This window comes from Vitis riparia, chromosome 18 (assembly GCF_004353265.1).
Source record: "Vitis riparia cultivar Riparia Gloire de Montpellier isolate 1030 chromosome 18, EGFV_Vit.rip_1.0, whole genome shotgun sequence".
Classification (NCBI taxonomy): Eukaryota; Viridiplantae; Streptophyta; class Magnoliopsida; order Vitales; family Vitaceae; genus Vitis; species Vitis riparia.
Genome location: NC_048448.1, coordinates 29,271,700 through 29,295,324, shown reverse-complemented (window position 1 = coordinate 29,295,324; position 23,625 = coordinate 29,271,700). Strand labels below are relative to the sequence as shown.

Below are 23,625 nucleotides of genomic sequence, written 5' to 3'. Positions count from 1 at the left end.
GATATACCGAATTTAATGAAGGATGTACCAAATTTTGTGAATGATGTACCAAGAGTCCAAAAGTGCATTCCGAGGTAGGGATCGGCACCCAATCACTTATTTATAGGTTTGTAAATGAAATTGTGGACCTTCCATGTTGAAATGGGGGTCCCAAAATCTGTCGGATCAGATGTACCAAATTTAATGAAGGATGTATCAAATTTTGTGAATGATGTACCAAGGGTTCCAAAGTGCGATCCGAAATGGGAATTGACCCCAAATCACTTTGTTATGGGTTTCTAAATGAAATTATGACCCATCCATGCTCAGATGGGGATCCCGAAAGCACTAGGCTCGGATGTACCAAATTTAATTAAGAATGTACCAAATTTTGTTAAGGATGTACCAAGGGTCCGAAAATGCATACCAAAGTGGGGATCGGCCCCAAATCACTTTGTTATGGGTTTCTAAATGAAATTAGGGTCCATCCATGCGAAGATGGGGGTCCCGGAATCACTAGGCTCCAATGTACCAAATTTAATAAATGATGTACCAAATTTAATGAAGGATGTACCAAATTTTGTGAAGGATGTACCAAGGGTCCGAAAATGCGTTCCGAAGTGGGGATCGACCCCAAATCACTTTTTTTATGGGTTTCTAACTTAAATTACGGCCCATTCATGCTCAGATGGGGGTCTCGAAATCAGTAGGCTCGGATGTACCAAATTTAATGAAGAATGTACCAAAATTTGATAATAATATACCAAGGGTTCGAAAGTGCATTCCGAGGTGGGGATCGTCACCCAATCACTTCATTATGGGCTTCTAACTGAAATTATGGACCATCCATGTTGAAATGGGGGTCCTAGAAGCAGTCGAATCGAATGTACCAAATTTAATGAAAGGTGTACCAAATTTAATGAAGGATGTACCAAATTTTGTAAAGAATGTACCAAGGGTCCGAAAATGCGATCCAAAGTAAGGATCAGCCCCAAATCACTTTGTTATGGGTTTCTAAATAAAATTATGACCCATCCATGCTCAAATAGGGGTCCCGGAAGTACTAGGCTCGGATATACCAAATTTAATGAAGGATGTACCAAATTTTGTGAAGAATGTACTAAGGGTCCAAAAGTGCATTCCGAGGTGGGAATCGGCACCCAATCACTTACCTATGGATTTTTAAATGAAATTATGGACCATCCATGTTGAAATGGGGGTCCCGAAAGCAGTCGGATCGGATGTACCAAATTTTGTGAAGGATGTACCAAAGGTTCCAAAGTGCGATCCGAAGTGGGGATCGGCCCTAAATCACTTTGTTATGGGTTTATAAATGAAATTATGACCCATCCATACTCAGATGGGGGTCCCGGAAGCACTAGGCTCGGATGTACCAAATTTGGTACATCTTTCATTAAATTTGGTACATTCGATCCAACAGATTTTGGGACCCTCATTTCAACATGGAAGGTCCATAATTTCATTTAGAAACCCATAAGTAAGTGATTGGGAGTCGATCCTCACTTTGGAATGCACTTTCGGACCCTTGGTACATCCTTAACAAAATTTGGTACATCCTTAATTAAATTTGGTACATGCGAGCCTAGTGCTTTCGGGACCCCCATCTGAGCATGGATGGGTCATAATTTCATTTAGAAACCCATAACAAAGTGATTTGGGGTCGATTCCCATTTCGGATCACACTTTGAAACCCTTGGTACATCCTTCACAAAATTTGGTACATTCTTCATTAAATTTGGTACATCCTTCATTAAATTTGGTACATTCGATCCGACAGATTTTGAGACCCCCATTTCAACATGGATGGTCCACAATTTCATTTAGAAACCCATAAGTAAGTGATTGGGTGCCGATCCCTACCTCAGAACGCACGTTCGGACCCTTGGTACATTCTTCACAAAATTTGGTACATCTTTCATTAAATTTGGTACATCTTTCATTAAATTTGGTACATCTTTCATTAAATTTGGTACATCCAAGCCTAATGATTCCGGGACCCCCATCTGAGCATGGATGGGCCATAATTTCATTTAGAAACCCATAACAAAGTGATTTGGGGCCGATCCCCACTTCGGAACGCATTTTCTGACCTTTGGTACATCCTTAACAAAATTTGTTACATCCTTCATTAAATTTGGTACATGCGAGCCTAGTGCTTCCGGGACCCCCATCTGAGCATGGATGGGTCATAATTTCATTTAGAAACCCATAACAAAGTGATTTGGGGTCGATTCCCATTTCGGATCACACTTTGAAACCCTTGGTACATCCTTCACAAAATTTGGTACATCCTTCATTAAATTTGGTACATCCTTCATTAAATTTGGTACATTCGATCCGACAGATTCCGAGACCCCCATTTCAACATGGATGGTCCACAATTTCATTTAGAAACCCATAAGTAAGTGATTGGGTGCCGATCCCTACCTCGGAACGCAAGTTCGGACCCTTGGTACATTCTTCACAAAATTTGGTACATCTTTCATTAAATTTGGTACATCCAAACCTAATGATTCCGGGACCCCCATCTGAGCATGGATGGGCCATAATTTCATTTAGAAACCCATAACAAAGTGATTTGGGGCCGATCCCCACTTCGGAACGCATTTTTTGACCTTTGGTACATCCTTAACAAAATTTGTTACATCCTTCATTAAATTTGGTACATCCGAGCCTAGTGCTTCCGGGACCCCCATTTGAGCATGGATGGGTCATAATTTCATTTAGAAACCCATAACAAAGTTATTTGGGGTCTATCCCCACTTCGGATCGCACTTTGGAACCCTTGGTACATCCTTCACAAAATTTGGTACATCCTTCATTAAATTTGGTACATCCTTTATTAAATTTGGTACATCTGATCCGACTGCTTCCGGACCCCCATTTCAACATGGATGGTCCATAATTTCATTTAGAAACCCATAAGGAAGTGATTATGGATCGATCCCCACCTCGGAATGCACTTTCGAGCCCTTGGTACATCCTTAACAAAATTTGGTACATCCTTAATTAAATTTGGTACATGCGAGCCTAGTGCTTCCGGGACCCCCATCTGAGCATGGATGGGTCATAATTTCATTTAGAAACCCATAACAAAGTGATTTGGGGTCGATTCCCATTTCGGATCACACTTTGGAACCCTTGGTACATCCTTCACAAAATTTGGTACATTCTTCATTAAATTTGGTACATCCTTCATTAAATTTGGTACATTCGATCCGACAGATTCCGAGACCCCCATTTCAACATGGATGGTCCACAATTTCATTTAGAAACCCATAAGTAAGTGATTGGGTGCCGATTCCTACCTCGGAAAGCATGTTCGGACCTTTGGTACATTCTTCACAAAATTTGGTACATCTTTCATTAAATTTGGTACATCCAAGCCTAATGATTCTGGGACCCCCATCTGAGCATGGATGGGCCATAATTTCATTTAGAAACCCATAACAAAGTGATTTGGGGCCAATCCCCACTTCGGAAAGCATTTTCTGACCCTTGGTACATCCTTAACAAAATTTGTTACATCATTCATTAAATTTGGTACATCCGAGCCTAGTGCTTCTGGGACCCCCATCTGAGCATGGATGGGTCATAATTTCATTTAGAAACCCATAACAAAGTTATTTGGGGTCTATCCCCACTTCGGATCGCACTTTGGAACCCTTGGTACATCCTTCACAAAATTTGGTACATCCTTCATTAAATTTGGTACATCCTTCATTAAATTTGGTACATCTGATCTGACTGCTTTCGGGACCCCCATTTCAACATGGATGGTCCATAATTTCATTTAGAAACCCATAAGGAAGTGATTATGGATTGATCCCCACCTCGGAATGCACTTTCGAGCCCTTGGTACATCCATAACAAAATTTGGTACTTCCTTAATTAAATTTGGTACATCTGATCTTAGTGCTTCCGGGACCCCCATCTGAACATGGATGGACCATAATTTAATTTGGCAACCCATAAGGAAGGGATTCATGGTTGATCCCCACCTCGAAACACACTTTAGAACCATTTGTACATCCTTCGCAAAATTTGTGTATATATATTAAAGATATTTTGTAAGTGTAATTGATATAAGTACGATTAAAGATAATATTTATTAAATTTTTATCAAAAAATTAGCAGAAATTCATTTAATATATTTAAGTGATTTATTTTAAAATTTAAAAAAAAATTATTAAAACTTATTTTATTACATTTTAAATAAAAACTAAATTGATTTATATCAAATATTTGATTTGAGATATGATTTCTAAAAATTTATTACAAATATGTGGTGACAATTTTTCTATTATCATTATTTTCTTTAAATAATTAAAATTATTAATCATTTATCTAATCAAATTAATTTTAAGTTATAAAATATTAGGACTTCATCATTTTTTTTATATTGTAGCAAATTCTAAGTAAAACTATATTTGTAATAAATACACGGAATCATCTAAGATTAGATTTTTTTTTTTTTTATATAACTTACCATTGTCCTCCATTCTCAATCGTTTCATCATCTTCAACTGTTGATGCTAAACATATATATATACACGTGCAAATCGGTCACTAAATTGAAACATGTTTGTCAAGTCTTCATCATTTTTCAATGGTTGAAGTGCATATAAATCAAATGGGAGAGTATATGAAAATGTTGGTCCCACTATATTGATGTTCATTTTCCCACAAATCCTTGAAACAAAATCGGTATATGTCATTGATCGTTCTAAACTTAGATCCTCTCGTCTTCCACCCATATATTCCACATTGCCATGTTCATCCCTTACTAGCTCTCCTCCAATGTGCAGATAACAATAAATTGTATTACTTGTATTCATTTAAATGCTACTCGATCATGTACAGCCCCTGTTTAGAAACATGAACCTTTAGTCAAGCTAAAACAATTAACTAATTTCTTAATAACACTGCCTAAACCAACTTACTTATAACAAAACTGATTATCACGCCTATGACCATCATATATTAATACATCGTTTATCTTTGAAACTTTACAAATGAGCTTCATTTACATTTCATGGTCTAAAATTAATGGTGTGAATATAGACATGCATAGTGTATACTTAACATTAAGCATTGCAATTATTCTATTTTACTTGGTAGTAATTTGTTATGTTATATAAGTTAGGGAGTGAACCTCCCAATTCATGGGCCAACCATTGTTTTGGTAACTCTTCAAGCCAAATTGTGCTAATGTCACTCTCTTCGGGCCACCCCCTCAAACAATGGGTCAACCTTTATTTTGCTCACTGCCCAGATTAAACCACAACAATATTTACAACAAAGGGCCGACCTTCAAACAATTGGGCCAGCCTTTATTTTGCCCACTGCTCATATTAAACCACAACAATGTTTACAACCAAGGGCCGACCTCCAAACAAATGGGTCAGCCTTTATTTTGCCCACTGCCCAAATTAAACCACAACAATGTTTACAACCAAGGGCCGACCTCCAAACAAATGGGTCAGCCTTTATATTGCCCACTGCCCAGATTAAACCACAACAATGTTTACAACTAAGGGCCTACCTCCAAACAAATGGGTCGGCCTTTAATTCACTTACTACTACCTCTTACGAAAACAATAATTTCATCCAAATGTCATTAACTGAATTACGGCCAGCCTCTTTATCCAAGGGTGGACCCTTACTATGACTACTACATACATAAACAAAACAAATTTCATATTTGTGGTTGTGACCATCAATTTTGAACCGAAGGCTCCACTACTATTTTCCCTAATTCCCACACAAATTCATGTCTGCTTTACTAAATTTGTTTTATTTTCTTCTTCAATTCAACCCTCATTCATTACAAATTCAAAACTTTTATTAAGAAATTTATTCAAACTTTAATCTCAATCATTTTTAAAATTTATACTCATCTACTCATGACTAAACGTGAATTCTTTTCCCATGCATTAGATTCACCAATTAACAACTATAAAAAATCACTCAAATTACTCATTTTGGAATCCCATATAAACAACATTAAACAACAAAACATCTTGAATCCTATATAAACAACATTAAACAACAAATTGTTTGAACATTCCTAAAAATCGTATTCCCTTCACATGCAATAGTCATATTTTTCTTCTCTTTTCCGTATTCTTCCCAACAACCATATACATCACAAACACAACAATTCAGAAAAAGTGATTGTTTTAAAAATTTAGAAAATACAATTGTATGTATAAGAAAAACAATAAATTCATGATATTATACCACTTTTGGTCTATTATTTTTATTGATAATTAGATTTATTTTTAAAAATTATTAGACTTATTAATGAATATAACACATAAAACCTCTCTTGATTTGAAGTTTATTTTAATGAGAAAATTTATAAAAATATAATTATGTGTAAAAACGATATAATAAAGTCATTTTATACCTATTTAAATCCACGAATTTCTAGTTGTAATTAGTTTCGTTCACTATTTACAATAAAAAAATCTGAAAAAATATGATTATATATGAAGAGAAAAACAGTTCATTTAAAATGTATTTTAGTTTATAACTTTATAATGTTAATAGGATCAATTTGGACCTTTTTGATTTTGTAATGTTAATTTTTATGTATTAGGTGTGGTTTGATTTAAACCTATTTGGCTAATGAAAAAATTTAAAAAAATTAAAAGAAAATTTAGAACAGCACTTGTAATTGATAGAAAATATCATATTTTTTAAAATTTTCAATATAGAGTTGTAAAAGGCATTCATCTCAATTTTATTTTGTTTTAAAAATTATTTTCAGAAAACAATAACTAAATTGTGCCCTAAAATTTTAAAACTGGGTTTTTATTTTCAAAAGCAAAAACTGTTTTTAGAATTTTTTGTAAAAAATAAAAAATTAGAAAGCGTGGGATGAAAGCTCCGACGTCATCGTGCCAAATGAAAAAACATACCAGAGTCCGGAAAGAAAAGGGCCAAAAAAGGTGAGAAAAGGGAAAGCAGCAGCCCAAAGTTGACTGTCCAAGAGGAAAAAGAGGTGAGGAAACCGAAGTAGCAATTCCAGGAAGTCTCGCCCCCTGTTTCTAATACTGTGCATTGAATAAAAATAAAATAAAATAAAAAAAGAAAAAAGAAAGAAAGAACAAGATTAGAGGAATCTCCAATGTTAAAAGGTAGAGAGAAATAAATCTTCAGACTCTCTTGTAATTTTGACACTAACAACCCAAAAATTTCTTAGTGTCCTGCAATTTTGGACGAACAACGTCCCCGAGTATGGCTCCAACGACAAGATCAAGTGAATTTTCTCTTGGATGGAGTTGGGACGTCTTTTTGAGCTTTAGAGGTGAAGACACTCGCTTCACTTTTACTGATCATCTTTATTCCGCTTTGTGTCAACAGAAGGGCATCTGCACCTTCAGAGACAATGAAGGACTTGATAGAGGAGAAGAGATCGGGTCATCACTCTTGAAGGCTATTGAAGAATCGAGGATGTGTATTGTGGTTTTTTCGAAAACCTATGCTCACTCAAAATGGTGCTTGGATGAGCTGGCCAAGATCATGGAGTGCAAGACACAAAAGGGACAGATGGTTGTGCCAGTTTTCTACCATGTGGATCCATCTGATGTGCGAAATCAGACGCGGAGTTTTGGAGAAGCATTTGATAAATACCAGAAGGTCCCGGAGGATAAGGTGATGGGATGGAAGGCGGCGTTAAGGGAAGCAGCCAATTTGTCTGGATACCATGTGGAGCATGGGTATGTATGAATCTTTGCTTTCAGCTGCTTTCATTCATTTACGACTATATGAATTGAATTCTCCATGCTTGTTTATATATTAGAATTTCATTTAGTATCCATGCACTAGAATAATCCTTTCTTCAAGGAAACAATTAATGCAATATTCAAATGGAAACTTTCAAGAAAAATGAGCACCTAAAATGGAAAATAATTAATATAGTAGAAATTATTAATTTTTAAAATTTAACTACTTTCAAGCTCCTCATCATTGATCGAAAAAAAGTTGGCAAAATCAAACATATGATCAAGGAAATTTTGTTGGATATAAATTTTTTCTAAGCATTCTAGTTATTCATGAGTTTTTTCCATGATAGTAATAGTCATTGGGATTTGGCGCATGGATACATGTGTGTGTTGAAACAAAACTGATATTTGCTACTAGTAATCAACTTCAATGATTTGGAGTCACTAAACATGGAGCACAGACAAACTCATCCGGTCTTTTACATTTAATAGTTTTCTAATTATAAATAAATTAAAAAATAAGTAGTTTTAGTACTAAAATAATGAATTATATATATATACATATACAAAAATGATAGTATTTTAGTACATATTATAAAAATATGATCATCTTTCTAAAGCTTAATTGATTTTTTATTAAAAGAAATAATAATTTAAAATTAGTAATATTTTATTAAAAAAAATTTAAAAATAAATAAAATTTAATATTTAAATATATAAATTTTTTTTATCACATCTATATATTTACCATTCAATTAAGGACATAGTATTTTGGATTAGTTTTTTTTTTTTTTAAATTTCAAATTATCTTAAAAAAGAGAAGATTCATTAAAGAATTTATGATATTAAGTCTCAATTTATTAAAAAATAAATAAATAAATAAATAAAGTTTAATATTTTTAATATGTAACTATGTAAAATTTTTATTACATCTATACATTTACCATTCAATTAAGGACGTAGTATTTTGGATTAGTTTTTATCTTTAGTTTTTTTTTTTTTTCAAATTATCTTAAAAATGAGAAGATTCATTAAAGAATTTAAGATATTAAGTCTCAATTTATTAAAAATAAATAAAGTTTAATATTTTTAATATTTAAATATGTAAAAAATTTATTACATCTATACATTTACCATTCAATTAAGGGCATAGTATTTTGGATTATTTTTTATCTTTAGTTTTTTTTTTTTAATTTCAAATTATCTTAAAAATGAGAAGATTCATTAAAGAATTTAAGATATTAAGTCTCGATTTGGATTTTATTTACCTAGCAAGAAAAATTGGAAAATGTGGTTATGCGCTTAGGAGAAACAGTAAGTTATAACTTATTATGTATTAATTTTGGTTTATTATTTTTTATAGTACTTGTGTCTATTTTTGAATTCTATTAAAAATCCATTTTCCAACGACAAAACTCATAAAAATAAAGTTATGTATGAGAAATATAAAAGTCATTTTGGACAGAATTTAGATCGTGAATTTCCACTATTAATTGTGTTGTGTTTTGAATTCTATTTTTTTTTTTCAAACTGATAAACTTGCTAACAAATTAAAGAAAAAATGATTCTACAGATTAATTAAATAATAAAGTCATATTAAACTAATTTTTGTTTATAATTTTTTATATTAATTTAGTTATTATTTGAGTTTAAAATTATTTTAAAAAATTACTAAACTTATTTATGAATAAAAAAAAAAAATGAAGTTTTGCTTGATTTGAAGTTCATTTGCTTGGTAAAAAAATTAACAAAATTTGTTTTCTATATTGGTTTTGAGTTTAAATTTTTTTTTTTAAAATTAATAAATCATATATATCAAGTACCATTTGATTTGGAATTTATTTATCTAAAGAAATTTAAAAGTTAAAAGTAAATTCAAACAAATAAATAAATAAAGTGTAATTAAAAAGGAATCATATTTAAAAATTTTGATATTGATCGGTGGAGAGAGAATAAAAGAAGAAAGACATCTATCGGACTTTGTTTATTTTTTTATTGTTTTCTTTTTTAAATTACTTCCCAATGCTTTTCTTTGTTTTTATAAATATGTAAAAATAACTTCTATTACTTGTTCTCCAAAATTGTTTTTTATTTCATCTTATTTTTAAAGATTATTTCTAGAGAATGACCACCAAACTGTCCATAAATTTTTTAAAACAGGGTTTTAATTTCAAAAATAGAAAAACATTCTAAAAAAAATGTTTTTGAACAAAAATTTAACCAGTTTTAAAAAATTAAAAATTTAGTTTGAGTGATTCTTGAAAAAACACTGTTTAATGGAATCTTAGTCAATTTTTTGTATTCCTGATTGCTCACTTCCTATATGCTTGTACACATTCAAATTTTAAGATCGGTTTAGCACCGTATTTTTATACTTATTTTTAAAATATATTTTTAAATTAAAGAACAAATACCATATTTTTTAGTATTTTTAAAAAAACAATGGTACTTGATAACTTGCTTTTAAAATCACTTTTCAACAAATAAAAAGTAAAATACTCATTTGGATAAATTATTTTTAAAAATAAATTTACTATTTAAATTTTGTCAAAAAATTTGTGAATTCAATTTATATATAATATTAATGAAATTGAATTCATATTTTATTCATTATTAATAGTTTTATAATTACAAATAAATTTAAATACAAATCATTTTTAGTACTTTAGTATTAAAATCCTTTTCATATATATATATATATATATATATACAAAATGATAGTATTTTAATATATATTAGTAAAATCTGGATCTCAACATCTTTTTAAAGAGAAACTAACAAAGTAATTCATAATGAAGTTTAGCATGTGAATTTCTAATGTCAATTAGATTGAGTTCACTAACTTTATGACATTAATTGGATTAGTTTTTGAGTTTTAAATTATTTTTAAAAATTAGTAAATTAAATGTATTAATTAGTATCATTTGATTTGAAATTTTTTTTTTTATCTAATTAAAAATTTAAGATGTGAATTTCTAATGTCAATTAGATTGAGTTCACTAACTTTCTGATATTAATTGGATTAGTTTTTGAGTTTTAAATTATTTTTAAAAATTAGTAAATTAAATGTATTAATTAGTATCATTTGATTTGAATTTTTTTTTTATCTAATTAAAAATTTAAGAAGTTAAAGAAAATTCAAAAAAGCACATATAATTAAGAAAGAAATCATATTTAAAGAATTTTGATATTTATTGGTGAAGAAAGAATCAAAGAAGAAAGAGATCGCATCATACTCATTTGCCTTTTATTGGTTTAATAAAATTATTTCTCCATTGTAGACCCCTTTTATGGTGGGGGTCCGGGAGGAGAGTTTTCTCTCTTCGGGGGGCATTTTCTCTTTTAAATAAAGGGGGGACCAGTTGCAGGTGGCAGGAGGAGGGGGGGGGGGGGGGGGGGTGGGGGTGCGGGATGGCCATAATTTCAGAGGGGCCATGCCTGCTGATGGAAGCCACAGGGGAGTGGGTGAGAGAGATGGGAGGGTTTTGACGCCAGGAGCAAGCTGAGTGGAGGGGGAGCAAATCCGACTCCAGGAAGCACTCCAGGTACGTGCATTGTGAACCATATTTTTTATTCTGGGTATCATTCTACTGGATGTCTTTGTTGCTTTATGTGTTCGTTTATACACTTGTGCTGTTGGTTCTTTCTCTGTTCCATGATTCCGGCTTGAGAAGCTGATAAAGACCTTCGTCTTATCCATCATGAGACAGCAGAGACATGGGTTGCAGTTTGGTTTTCACTCCGTATATGTTTTTTCCACTAATATGAAACTTATCTTTCTCACAAAATGCCACCAATGCTAACTTTAGTTTGCCTTTGATTTTGGGAGTAGCATTTAATGAGAGTGCCATTAAAAGTCTCAATTTCCGATTTTCATCATTAGTCAAATGTTTTTCTCTTTTTTTTTATCCATAAAAGCCAACCATCATTCCATGTTGTAATTTCCATCATCCACCGACAAGACCAACCCACTACCAATCTCAAATTTTTTTCTTTTTTTTAATTCTTTCATATGTTGATGTCTTAATTTAATTTTTAAATTTAATTTTTAAAATTCTGAATTCTTTTAAAATTAATTTTTCAACTTCATTTTCTCAATTTAATATTCAAAACTCTAATCTCCGAAATTTCATTTTTTTTTAATTTTTTAAATTTAATTTCCAATTTTTAAAATTTCAATTTTTACATTTATTTATTTTATAATTACTGTTTTCGTTATTATTATTATTTTATTTTTAAAATTCCATTTTTAAATAATTCTTCAAAATTTCGATTTCCAAATTTAATTTCCAACTTAAAAATTTTAATATTCACATTCATTTATTTAATTCTTATTTTCGTTATTATTATTATCCTATTTATTATATTTATTTTTCAAAAATTTCACCTTCAAATAAATTGCAAGTTTCCAATTTTTATAATTTAATAGTTCCAAACTCTCAAATAATTTTCAACATTCCAATTTCTTTTAAATTTAATTCCTAAATTCCAATTCCTAAAGTTAATTCCTAAATTCCAATTTTCAAATAATTCTCGAGACTCCAATTTTCAAATAATTTTCAAAAATCTAGTTTTTCTTTCGAACGTTTTTAATTCCACTCTGGTTTTTAAATAACTTTATGTTTCTCTTAATTTTTAATAAGCACGGAGACAATTTTCATAATTCAAAAAATAATAGAATTTGTGAGATTAATTCATGCAAGATCGATCGGGCTTTTGGTGAGGGCCCAACATATGTGATTCCCTCATTAATTGGTTGATTGATTGATTGCTACGTTTGATTGACTTACCTCGCTCTATGACTTGCATGTAATTATTCTTAATTGTGCACTAACCTCACTTCTTGATAGCGCTTTATGGATCACTGCCCAGGTACGCATTTACATCTGCTTGGGTCATTTTCTGTATGCATGTTTAAATTCTCACATGTGCATGATCACTCTGAGTATTCATTGATTTCCTCATCAATTGCCATGATTGCTTCATTTTATTAGTAGAGACCTGACTTTAGGGACTTAAAGGGGTGCTACGGTGTGTACCGTACCTTCCCGATAAGTAACCTGACCTTCGAACCCGATCCGGTTTCTCGCAGACCGCCTTTTCCAAAATAAGGAGTCACACTTAGGGTTTTTCTTTTTTATTTTGTTTATCCTTTTAAAAACAAAACAAAAATAAGTGGCGACTCCAAGTCATTTTCAAACAATAAATAAAATCATTTTTTCAAATAAAAATCGAGCTCGCCATCGAGTGGAAAACGCATGAGCCGAAATGCGGGGTCCACATCCATGTTTTTTTTTGTTTTTATAAACATGTGAAAATAACTTATAAAATTGGTTCCTTGAAAATTATTATTTATTTCAACTTATTTTTGAAAACTATATCTAGAGAATGACTACTAAGCCAACCATAAATTTTTTAAAATAGTTTTTTATTATCAAAAAAAGAAAAGTGTTTTTAAATCACATCATTAAACAAACTCTCATTTAGCATTCGTGGGTTGAAATGATCCTTATCTTCAAGGACACGATCCACTATTCAAATAGAAATTGTCAAGAAAATTAAAGGCAATGAAAAATAGAAACAAAAATCAAATATGATAGAAATTATTTTAAAATTTCTTGCATTATCAAAAGCTCCTCATCATTTATTTGAAAAAAAAAAAAGTTGAAAATATGATCAAGGAATAAATATAGAGTCCAATATATTGTTATTTATTTATTTCATAATGAGAGCCTCAAAGGGAAATATATATATATATATATATAAAACATCAATTCTTTTGGATAGATATGTGCTCTGCCCATTCCAGTTAGTCATATGCGTTTTGAGTTTTGTCTCCATGATAGTAATATTGATCAGAATTAGGCATTAGGATAAATCAATTGATAGCATGACAAATATTGAAATTAAACATCATCAATTTATTTTTTCCCTGCCTTTCTTATAATTAATTTGTGGTTCGTATATTGTGCTTTTTATTTGGCAGGTATGAATCTCAGATTATTCAAGTAATTGCTCGACGCATTTCGGAAATGCTGATCAGTCGTCCTGAACGCTTACATATTGGTTACAACCTGGTAGGAATCAATTCCCGTTTGGAAGAAATGTCGTCACTATTATGTATGGAGTCAAATGATGTTCGAATGATAGGAATACATGGAATTGCTGGAATAGGCAAGACTACCCTCGCCCAAGGAATATACAACCAAATTGCTCATCAATTCGAAGGTGCTAGCTTTCTTTCAAATGTTGCAGAGGTAGAGGAACACCGTGGATCGCTTGAATTACAAAGACAACTTCTAGAAGATATCCTAGGGAGAAAATTTGTACGCCGCATAAGCAACATTGATGAAGGCATTAGCTTGATAAAGAAGACGCTCTGCTCTAGAAAGGTTCTTATCATTCTCGATGATGTTTGTGATTGGGCTCACTTAGAATCCTTTTGGCTGGAAACCATCAATGGTTTGGTTCAGGTAGTAGAATTGTTATAACAACCAGAGATAAACATATATTAGATGCGCATGGAGTTGATCAATTGTATGAGGTTCAGAAATTAAAATCTGAGGAAGCTTTTAAACTGTTTAGTTTGTATGCGTTCAAGGCAGACCTTCCTGACGATAGGTTTTGGGATCTCTCCGGACATGCATTAAATTACTGTGATGGACTTCCGCTTGCTGTTAAAGTTGTGGGAGCTCTCCTGTATGGTAAGACGGAGCTTGAATGGGAAAATACACTGCTTAAGCTACAAACAGTAGGGGACAGGGAAGTCCAAGAAGTGTTTAGATTAAGTTACGATAGACTGCATCACAGAGAAAAGGATCTATTCCTTGATATTGCATGCTTCTTCAGAGGGAAGGACTCAGATTCTGTTGGAAGAATACTTGATAGTTGCCACTTCTCTACAATTGGAATGGAAGTTCTCAAAGATTGTTCTCTCATTAGTATTTTAGACAACAAGATAGAAATGCATGATTTGATGCAAAAAATGGGTTGGGAAATCATTCGGGGAGAATTTCCTAGACAACCTGGCAAATGGAGTAGATTGTGGAATCCAGAAGATGTCCATGCTGTGTTGACACAAAAAACGGTAAGAGACAAGTGCCTGAACTTATTTAAACTTTTAAGGCATTTAATTTCACTTAAGTTGCTTATGTATATGATTTTAAGCATTTTGTGCTTCACTTATCCCCTGTTGTTGGTTTTAGGGGACAGAGGCAATCGAAGGAATATCCTTTGATGGGTCGGCGTCAAAAGAAATACAGATTACGACTGAAGCTTTTAAAAATATGACAAAACTTCGACTCCTCAGGGTCTATTGGGATGGACTTTCATCATATGATTCTAACACAGTGCACCTTCCCGAAGAATTCGAATTTCCTTCCTATGAATTAAGATATCTTCATTGGGATGGATGGAGTCTGGAATCGTTGCCGTCAAATTTTAATGGTAAGAAACTGGTTGAACTCAGTTTGAAGCATAGCAGCTTAAACCACCTTTGGAAAGGGAACAAGGTATGATCACTACTTATTCTCAATAAATTTTGAAGTTCTTCCAAGAAAATTTATTCAACAATTTTTATTTTATTTTTATGTTACAGTGTCTTGAAAATTTAATGGTCATGGATCTCAGTCACTCTCGATACCTGGTTGAATGTCCGGACGTGTCTGGTGCACCATCTCTGGAGACACTAAATCTGGATGGTTGTACAAGCTTGCATGAGGTGCACCCATCAATTCCTAGGCTGAAAAATCTTAAGATCTTGAATTTGGGAAACTGCAGGATGCTTCACTATTTTCCCAGAATCATTGGATTGGAAAAACTTGAAGTTCTTAACCTCTCAGGGTGCTCAAGACTTGAGAAGTTTCCAGACATCGAAGCCAATATGGAGTCTTTATTGGAGCTTTATTTGGAAGGCACTGCTATCATTGAACTTCCCTCATCGGTTGGGTATCTCCGAGGGCTTGTTTTATTAAATATGAAAAGCTGCAAAAACCTTAAGATCCTTCCTGGCAGAATTTGTGATTTGAAATCCCTCAAAACTCTCATCCTTTCTGGCTGTTCAAAACTAGAGAGACTTCCAGAGATCACGGAAGTTATGGAACATTTAGAAGAGCTTCTTTTAGGTGGAACATCTATAAGAGAGCTGCCCCGTTCAATTCTTCGTCTCAAAGGTCTTGTGTTACTGAATCTGAGAAAATGCAAAGACCTCAGGACTCTTCCAAATAGCATTTGTGGTTTGAAATCTCTTGAAACCCTCATTGTTTCTGGTTGTTCAAAACTCAACAGATTGCCAGAGGACCTGGGAATGTTGCAATGCTTAAGGAGGCTTCAAGCTGATGGAACTGCCATAACAAAACCACCTATCTCACTTGTTCAATTGACAAACCTTACAGAGTTATCATTTAGTGGATGCCAAGGATCAACATCTAACTTCTGGATCTCGGCCCTTATATACAGGTTACTCCATAGAGAAAATTCAGATGGGATTGGTTTGCAGTTGCCTTCTTTGTCAGGTCTACGCTTCATAGAAAATTTAGATCTAAGTGACTGCAATTTAATGGAAGGAACAATCGATAACAAGCTTTGCCACTTGGACCGTCTGGAAGTATTAAATCTCAACAGAAACCATATGGTTAGCATACCTGCAGACATCAGTAGACTTTCTAATCTGAAAGTTCTTTCGGTGAGGCAGTGTGAGCAACTTCAAAAAATTCCGAAGCTTCCACCAAGCATAAAATTATTAGATGCCTGTGATTGCACATCCCTGGTGTCTTTACTGACTCCATCTCGGATAATAAGCCCACAAAACTGGTTGGTTTCCACTTGGCTTCGTCCTGTGGAATTCATGCTATGGAATTGCTCCGGACTATATCAGGATCATGTGGCAATGGCATTAGAGACACTTCATCAGGTCTCTCTCTCTCTCTCTCTCTCTCTCTCTTTCTTTCTCTCTCTCTCTCTCAATGGTATTATTATATTAACATTATAAACTGCATGGTGCAGAAACTTTTTCCAGAAATAGGATACAGTATTGTGATTCCTGGAAGAGGGATTCCAAAGTGGCCCTGGCATGAGAATATGGGAGCTTCAGTTTCAGCAACCCTGCCCCCACATTGGCTTGACAATAACTTCTTGGGGGTTGCTCTATGTGCTGTGTTTGCACTTGAGGAGGGCGAAACTATTCAGCGGCCTGGTGAGATTCGCTGTAATTTTGAATGCAGGGAAGGGCCTTGTTTCAGTCATTCCATCACTTGGACACACAGTGGAGACCGAATTGTTGAGACGGATCACGTGTGTATGATGTATCAACCTCGCAGTCAATTTGTGAAATCAAAGTCTACCTATGCCAGTGTGTTCAAGCACATCACGGCTTCTTTTAGTCTATCAGGGGCATCGCATGAGGTGAAAAAGTGTGCGATCCGTCTTATATATGCCCCAAATACAAGTGGTAACAATATGGAAAATTTCCGAAGTGCCACCAGGAATGGCTCCGTACGCCAAAATAATTAATGGTAAGTCACCTCTGTTTCTCTCCTCAATTCCGTATGCCAAAGTTATTGAAGCAACTGAAATTAATTCTTTGGGAGGATTTCTATTTTTTTTTTTTTTAATTTTCTTTTCTTTTTTTCTTTTTGCTATTTAACAAAAATATTGAATGTGCTCAGCAACATTGTTCTGGATTTTTAGGATTTGAGAATTTGAAACCCCTACACTTGAAATTCACTATTTGGGTTAAATGTCTGAACAAAGGAATTGACCATTTTACACACTATGGACTGCTAAAATACCTCTAATAGAGTAATCAAGAATGACACATCTGGGAGAAGATTAACGTTTATGAAAGTTGATGTCCTTCCTTTTCTCTCCTCCTTCAGCCAATACTCTAGGCATCTAGGGGCGATCACACACTATTTTTACTATAAGATCAGCTAAAAGCAAGAACAAGACCAGCTATAAGTTGGATTCACACTATTTTTATCACCTTCCCCATTATCACACACCGACTTTTCTTAGCTATAACTTCAGAGAGTGATTCATGCTTACTAAATTTTCATTTTTCAGTTTGAAACGTTTATCTATTTTAATAATTGGATTCCTTTTTGTCTTCTTATTTAGACATAATATATCTGAAGCTGCAGAATTTATACCCATTATCAGTGATTTCTGAATGGTATTTTTCAGATTTACTATCTTACAATTTATGGGGCATCTCAACTTGGAATGGTTATTCAGTCAGAAATTCCCACAATATGTGCTATGATTACGGTAAGTAGGATTTTTTGGAGAAAAATATAGACAAAATGTTCGATTAATGCAGCTAAGAAAACCTTTGTGTTGTTTGGTTTAAATTTATTAAATGTAGTAGTATGGTGTTACCTGCAAAATATATGCTCTTAACTGTACTTTTCTGGAACATGGATTCATAGTTCCAAGGTTTTGCTTCTAATTTGTATGCTCTAAATAAAATTGTAGTTATCCTTTTGGATTTATTAGGAAAACAGAAAGCCTTCTTGTTTTCTTGTTATAATATATATATAATTAGGATGGAATTATGATGAGGGTGACACATCCCCAATTGCCATCCTAATTAAGCATATCTCACTACTTTTTGAGTTTTATTTTCAGATTAATGTTTAAGCAAGTTGCCTTTGTTCCATGACATTGTCATCAAATTTAAAATTTATTTTCAATCTTCAATGCATCCATTTCATCCAAGGAATTTCTTTGAGTTTTAATCATTAATTTCCATTCCATAAATAAATAAATAAATAAATCCAGAATTTTCATATGATATTTCAGTAAAATTCAATTACTATCAATATTTTCATCTTTGGTTGGAAAAGATCTTAAGATTGTTTGCATTATTTCTGCATTCACTATAGGTTTACCTAGGTTAAAGCTAGAGTTCACCATGACCATTGGCTTAATTAGCATATATATATCCCAAGCCTCCTTAGACCATATATGGATGGTTATTCCCTAAAATATGTGAAACACCTCATTGTGAGGTTAAATTAACCACAAGGCACATCACTACTAAAAATTTAATTCAGATTATTGAATTCTAATTCAATTCTAAAAACATTGAGAGATATAATAAATGCATGAGCGAAAGAATAATTATAGATTAGTTAGCCCCCATTGAAGGTCCCCAGACGTTATTTCCATGTTTTTGATTTGAGACAAGGTCCCCCACATGCTTTTTTTATTTTGATAAGACTTTATTTTTCAACTTAATTATATACTTTTTAGCAAGGTGGCATCTAAGGCAACTACAAGGTTTTTGCCGAAGAATTTCGCACCTAATAATAAAAAATAATAAGAAATTGATACAATTGTTTCCAATGAGCTCTTGGGTTGCTCTCGGCTTGTTTATTTTCTTGACTATATAATTGTTGACGCTTGTTTATATTTCTTCTTTAAAACTTAAACATAAATGTTTGTTTTTCCACTTTGAAAAATATAAATGTTATATCTTTGTCTTAAATTAAAAAACAAATCTAAACCATGTACATAAAATTCCAAGATTAAAACTAAGATTCAACCACATAAACTAATATTTTTGTCTCATGATCAATGAATTTTCTTGGGTTAGAAGTTCAAAACACAACTCATAATGTAATAAATATTTACTAGAATAAACTATTCCAATTAATTAAAAAAAATTTAAGATTTGATACCCTTCCTTAAATTAAGAACATGAAATTAATAAATTAATAAATTAATTTCAACAATTGAACACATATTTTATTAACAAAGATCAATAAGTAATTAATGAAATTTAACTTACAAGGATTTAATATTTTTTTAGGATGACACCTTATTAGGAACAATAATTATTACCCAAATATCAATTTTTTTATTAATTACATTACTAATCATTAACCAACATTTTGTTATTGTAATCAATTTTGCTATTTTGTTATATCTTGAAATATGTTAAATTGTTTTTTTTTTCAAATTATTAATTTTCAAATATCATATCTTTATTATATAAAATAGGAAAATATATCTAACAAATGACCAATTTACTAACCAATTAAATCACTAAATATTATAAAATTTTAATTATTGTAACCAATTTTGGGATATTTCATATTTCAGAACATATTTAATTACTTCGTTCTTTTAAATTATTAGCTTTTGAATTATTATCTTCATTATATAAATAGGAAAAAAAAATTTGTATTTTTAGATATTTGGAAATGCGTTAAATTATTTTTTAAAAAATATTAATATTCAAATTTCTTTATCTTAACTGTATATACAAAAAATAATTGACATCAAAATTAAAAATTTTGAGGATTCATAAGATATAAGATATGTATTCAACTTTGATTATTATATTTTATGAAGAGGGATATAGAGGTGATGTTAGCTAAGTTATGTTGGGACCTATCCTATGATTAAATATGTTATAGCCAAATAAATATAAAATATAATATATTATTTCATTTCTTATTAAAAACTTTTCCTATTATATTTTGTCCGTTATAATTCTAAATAATACTTTTGAGATCAAGAGAAATTATTATCTTAATGAAGTTATTGATTTTTCAATAAATAAATATTTATTAATTTATAAAGAATATTACTTTTTTACTATCTAATATTTATGCATGCATGACTTATAAATTTTAAAACAATGGATGTGGTAAAAAAAAATACATAAAAGCTTAAAAGACTCTAAAAATAAGGTATAAATATTAATTATAAAAATAAGAGATGTTGTATTAAAATTTACTAGTATCCTAAGGCTACGTTTAGTTGACAAGATATGATAGGATATGTATATCATATAATATGATTTTTCAATGGAATATGATATCATTGAATATACATATCTTATGAATCACATGATATTTTAAGGTATCATATCTCATTAGACATGTTATATTATTTTATATTTATATTTAATTTGTGAAATGAATAAAAAAATAATATGAACTATATATTATTTTCAATGTTTAAAATAAAAATTATATCACGTTCAAATATTTTCTATTTAAAAAATAAAAAATTTGTTATATTTAACAATATTGATGATTAAAATATTTAAATTTTACAAATAAATTTTTTTATATTATGTTATTTAAAATATAAAAATAATATTAATATTATTTTATAAATATATTTTTTTAGTTTTTTTAATCATAAATTTAATTTATAATAAAAAAAATTTATTTTACAAAATGAGTATATTAAAAAATAAAAAAATTAATAAAAAATAAAATTTTGATGTATGAGATGTGTATATCTTATATCTGATCATGAGATTAATATATCCCATATAAAAAAAGATCAAAAAAATGAATAATATATTCTATCACTTGTCCTATATAATATTTAGTTGAACATAGGATATGATAAATGATAAAATAACTTATCTCATTCCATCACCAACAAAAATATAGAATAAGATATAATATTCCCTCTCTATTAATATCCTATATTATATCTGACCAACCAAGCATACTGTGGACCCCACATTTCGGCTCATGCGTTTCCCACTCGATGGCGAGCTTGATTTTTATTTTTGAAAAATGGTTTTTATTGATTATTTGAAAATGATTTGGAGTCGCCACTTATTTTTGTTTTATTTTTAAAAGGGTAAACAAAATAAGAAAGAAAAACCCTAAATGTGACTCCTTATTTTGAAAAATGCGATCTGTGAAAAACCGGATTGGGTTCGGGGGTCAGGTTACTTATCAGGAAGGTACGGTAAAGACCGTAGCACCCCTCTAAGTCCCTAAAATCGGGTCTCTACTAATAAAATGAAGCTGACGTGGCAATTGATGAACAAATCAATGAATACCTAGGACGAATCATGCACATACGAGAATCAAAACATGCAAAGAAAATGACTAGGATGCGAGTGGATGTGTACCTGGACCACGAACAGCAACGCGCTATCATGAAAGGGGGTTAGTGAATAAACACAGAATGACTATATGTATATCAAGGAACAGAGTAAATCAATCACATATGGCAGACAAGTCAACCAATCAGTCAATCAGTCAATTATAATCACATATGTGGGGCCCCCACCAAAGCCCGTTTTATTTTGCATGAATTAATCTCATAAATTCCATTATTCGGAATTACGGAATTAAATCCATGTTTATTTTAAAACATTTTTAAAAATAAAAAAAAATTTGAAAATGGCTTGCCAGAAAGAAAAAGGTAGCCAAATTTTATTAGAAAATAGGAGGAGTTGAGATTATTTGAAAAGCTGAATTTGAGATAATATTTACAAAATAGGATTTGGGGCAATTATTTTAAAAATTCAAAGAGGGGAATAGGAGATAGCACATTCCTCAAAGGTAGCCATGCATTGACATACAAATGAAAAGGTGATGAGGGAAAACCAAGTAAGAATGCAATCTGGAGTGCCACTACATCTGCTCTGTCAACAACTCATCTTCAAATGAATCACATGATCTTGCTATATGGGCTGGCCATCCATGTACTGCACCACCAACTGATCGAAATAATTCCCGAACATCCCTTGAACACTTCTCTACAGGCTGCATACATCTTCTAAAAGAGATCCCTGTGGAGTCCTTCAAATCTTTATTACTCGAATGCTGAGGAGAGCAAAAATTCCTCATTGAAGCAAAGCTAGCAATCCCCGCATTCTTTACAGTCTGCATCCTCATCAAAAAGAGTCTCAAGCCTAAAGAGACATATTGATATCCCCAGCAATGATGATGGAATTCTGACCATTTGACTGAAGCATCTCTTCAGCAGGACATGTGGTGCAGCAAATACATTACCAAGATGCTTGAGATGACCCCTCCATCAGAAATCAATTTCCTATACGTGTCTTTACCTGTTGGCCAAAATCTGATCAGGCTTTTATGAAGCTGTTTCATCATCTTTTGGATCAACGAACGTGTTAAGGGTGACTATATCAACGGGCGCTTCAATTTTCCAACTTTGATATTCTGACCGTAAGCAAGATGGTTGTCTTTGTCCACATCTTTGGCTAAAAAGTCTCAACAAGATTTCAAAATCAGTGGGATGATTCAGTGTGAGAACTCCAATTTTGTCACTATGGAAAATGTCAAATCTGGTTGCGTCGTCGGCAGCGTTCATTCTTTGGTTGGAAAAGATTTTAAGATTGTTTGCAATATTTTTGCAGTCACTATAGGTTTACCTAAGTTAAAGCTAGAGTTCACCATGACCATTGGCTTAATTAGCATATATATCCCAAGCCTCCTTAGACCATATATGGATGGTTATTCCCTAAAATATGTGAAACACCTCATTGTGAGGTTAAATTAACCACAAGGCACATCACTACTAAAAATTCAATTCGGAATAATGAACTCTAATCCAATTCTAAAAAATTGAGAGAGATAATAAATGCATGAACGAAAAAATAATTATAGACTAGTTTGCCTCCATTGAAGGTCCCACACGTTATTTTCTTGTTTTTTATTTGAGACAAGGTACCCCACATGCTTTTTTTATTCTGACCAAGACTTTATTTTTCGGGAAAACTGTGTTTTGGCCCGTCCATTTGGGCCTAATAGCTTTTTCAGAACCCAAGTTTGCATAACCCAAAATATGTCCACTGTTGCCCAAAAAATTATCCTTTTCATGCACTATCTACTGTTTTATAATTTCATTTCCAAAATTACCCCTCCACATGCATGTCAACAGCCATCTCCCTCTCCATGTCACCACGGGAAGTTGTGCTTTTAATAAATAAACACAAAAATCTTAAACAAGTTAGCAAAACCCACGCAACACCCGACTCTGAATTTGGGGAAACCAGGTTAGGGCAAAAGGAGAGAAAGTCACAGAGAGTCCTTAGCTTCTTTCTCTTCTCTCTCTTTTCTCTCTGTTGTGTGAATTTCTCAGTGAAAAATCGAAAGCTTGTAAG

At 32.0% G+C, this 23,625-nt stretch overlaps 1 pseudogene; it reads left to right on the top strand.

The window, feature by feature from the left end:
- Positions 1–7,245: 7,245 nt before the first annotated feature.
- LOC117905661 lies at positions 7,246–18,139 on the top strand (annotated as a pseudogene).
- Positions 18,140–23,625: the final 5,486 nt, after the last annotated feature.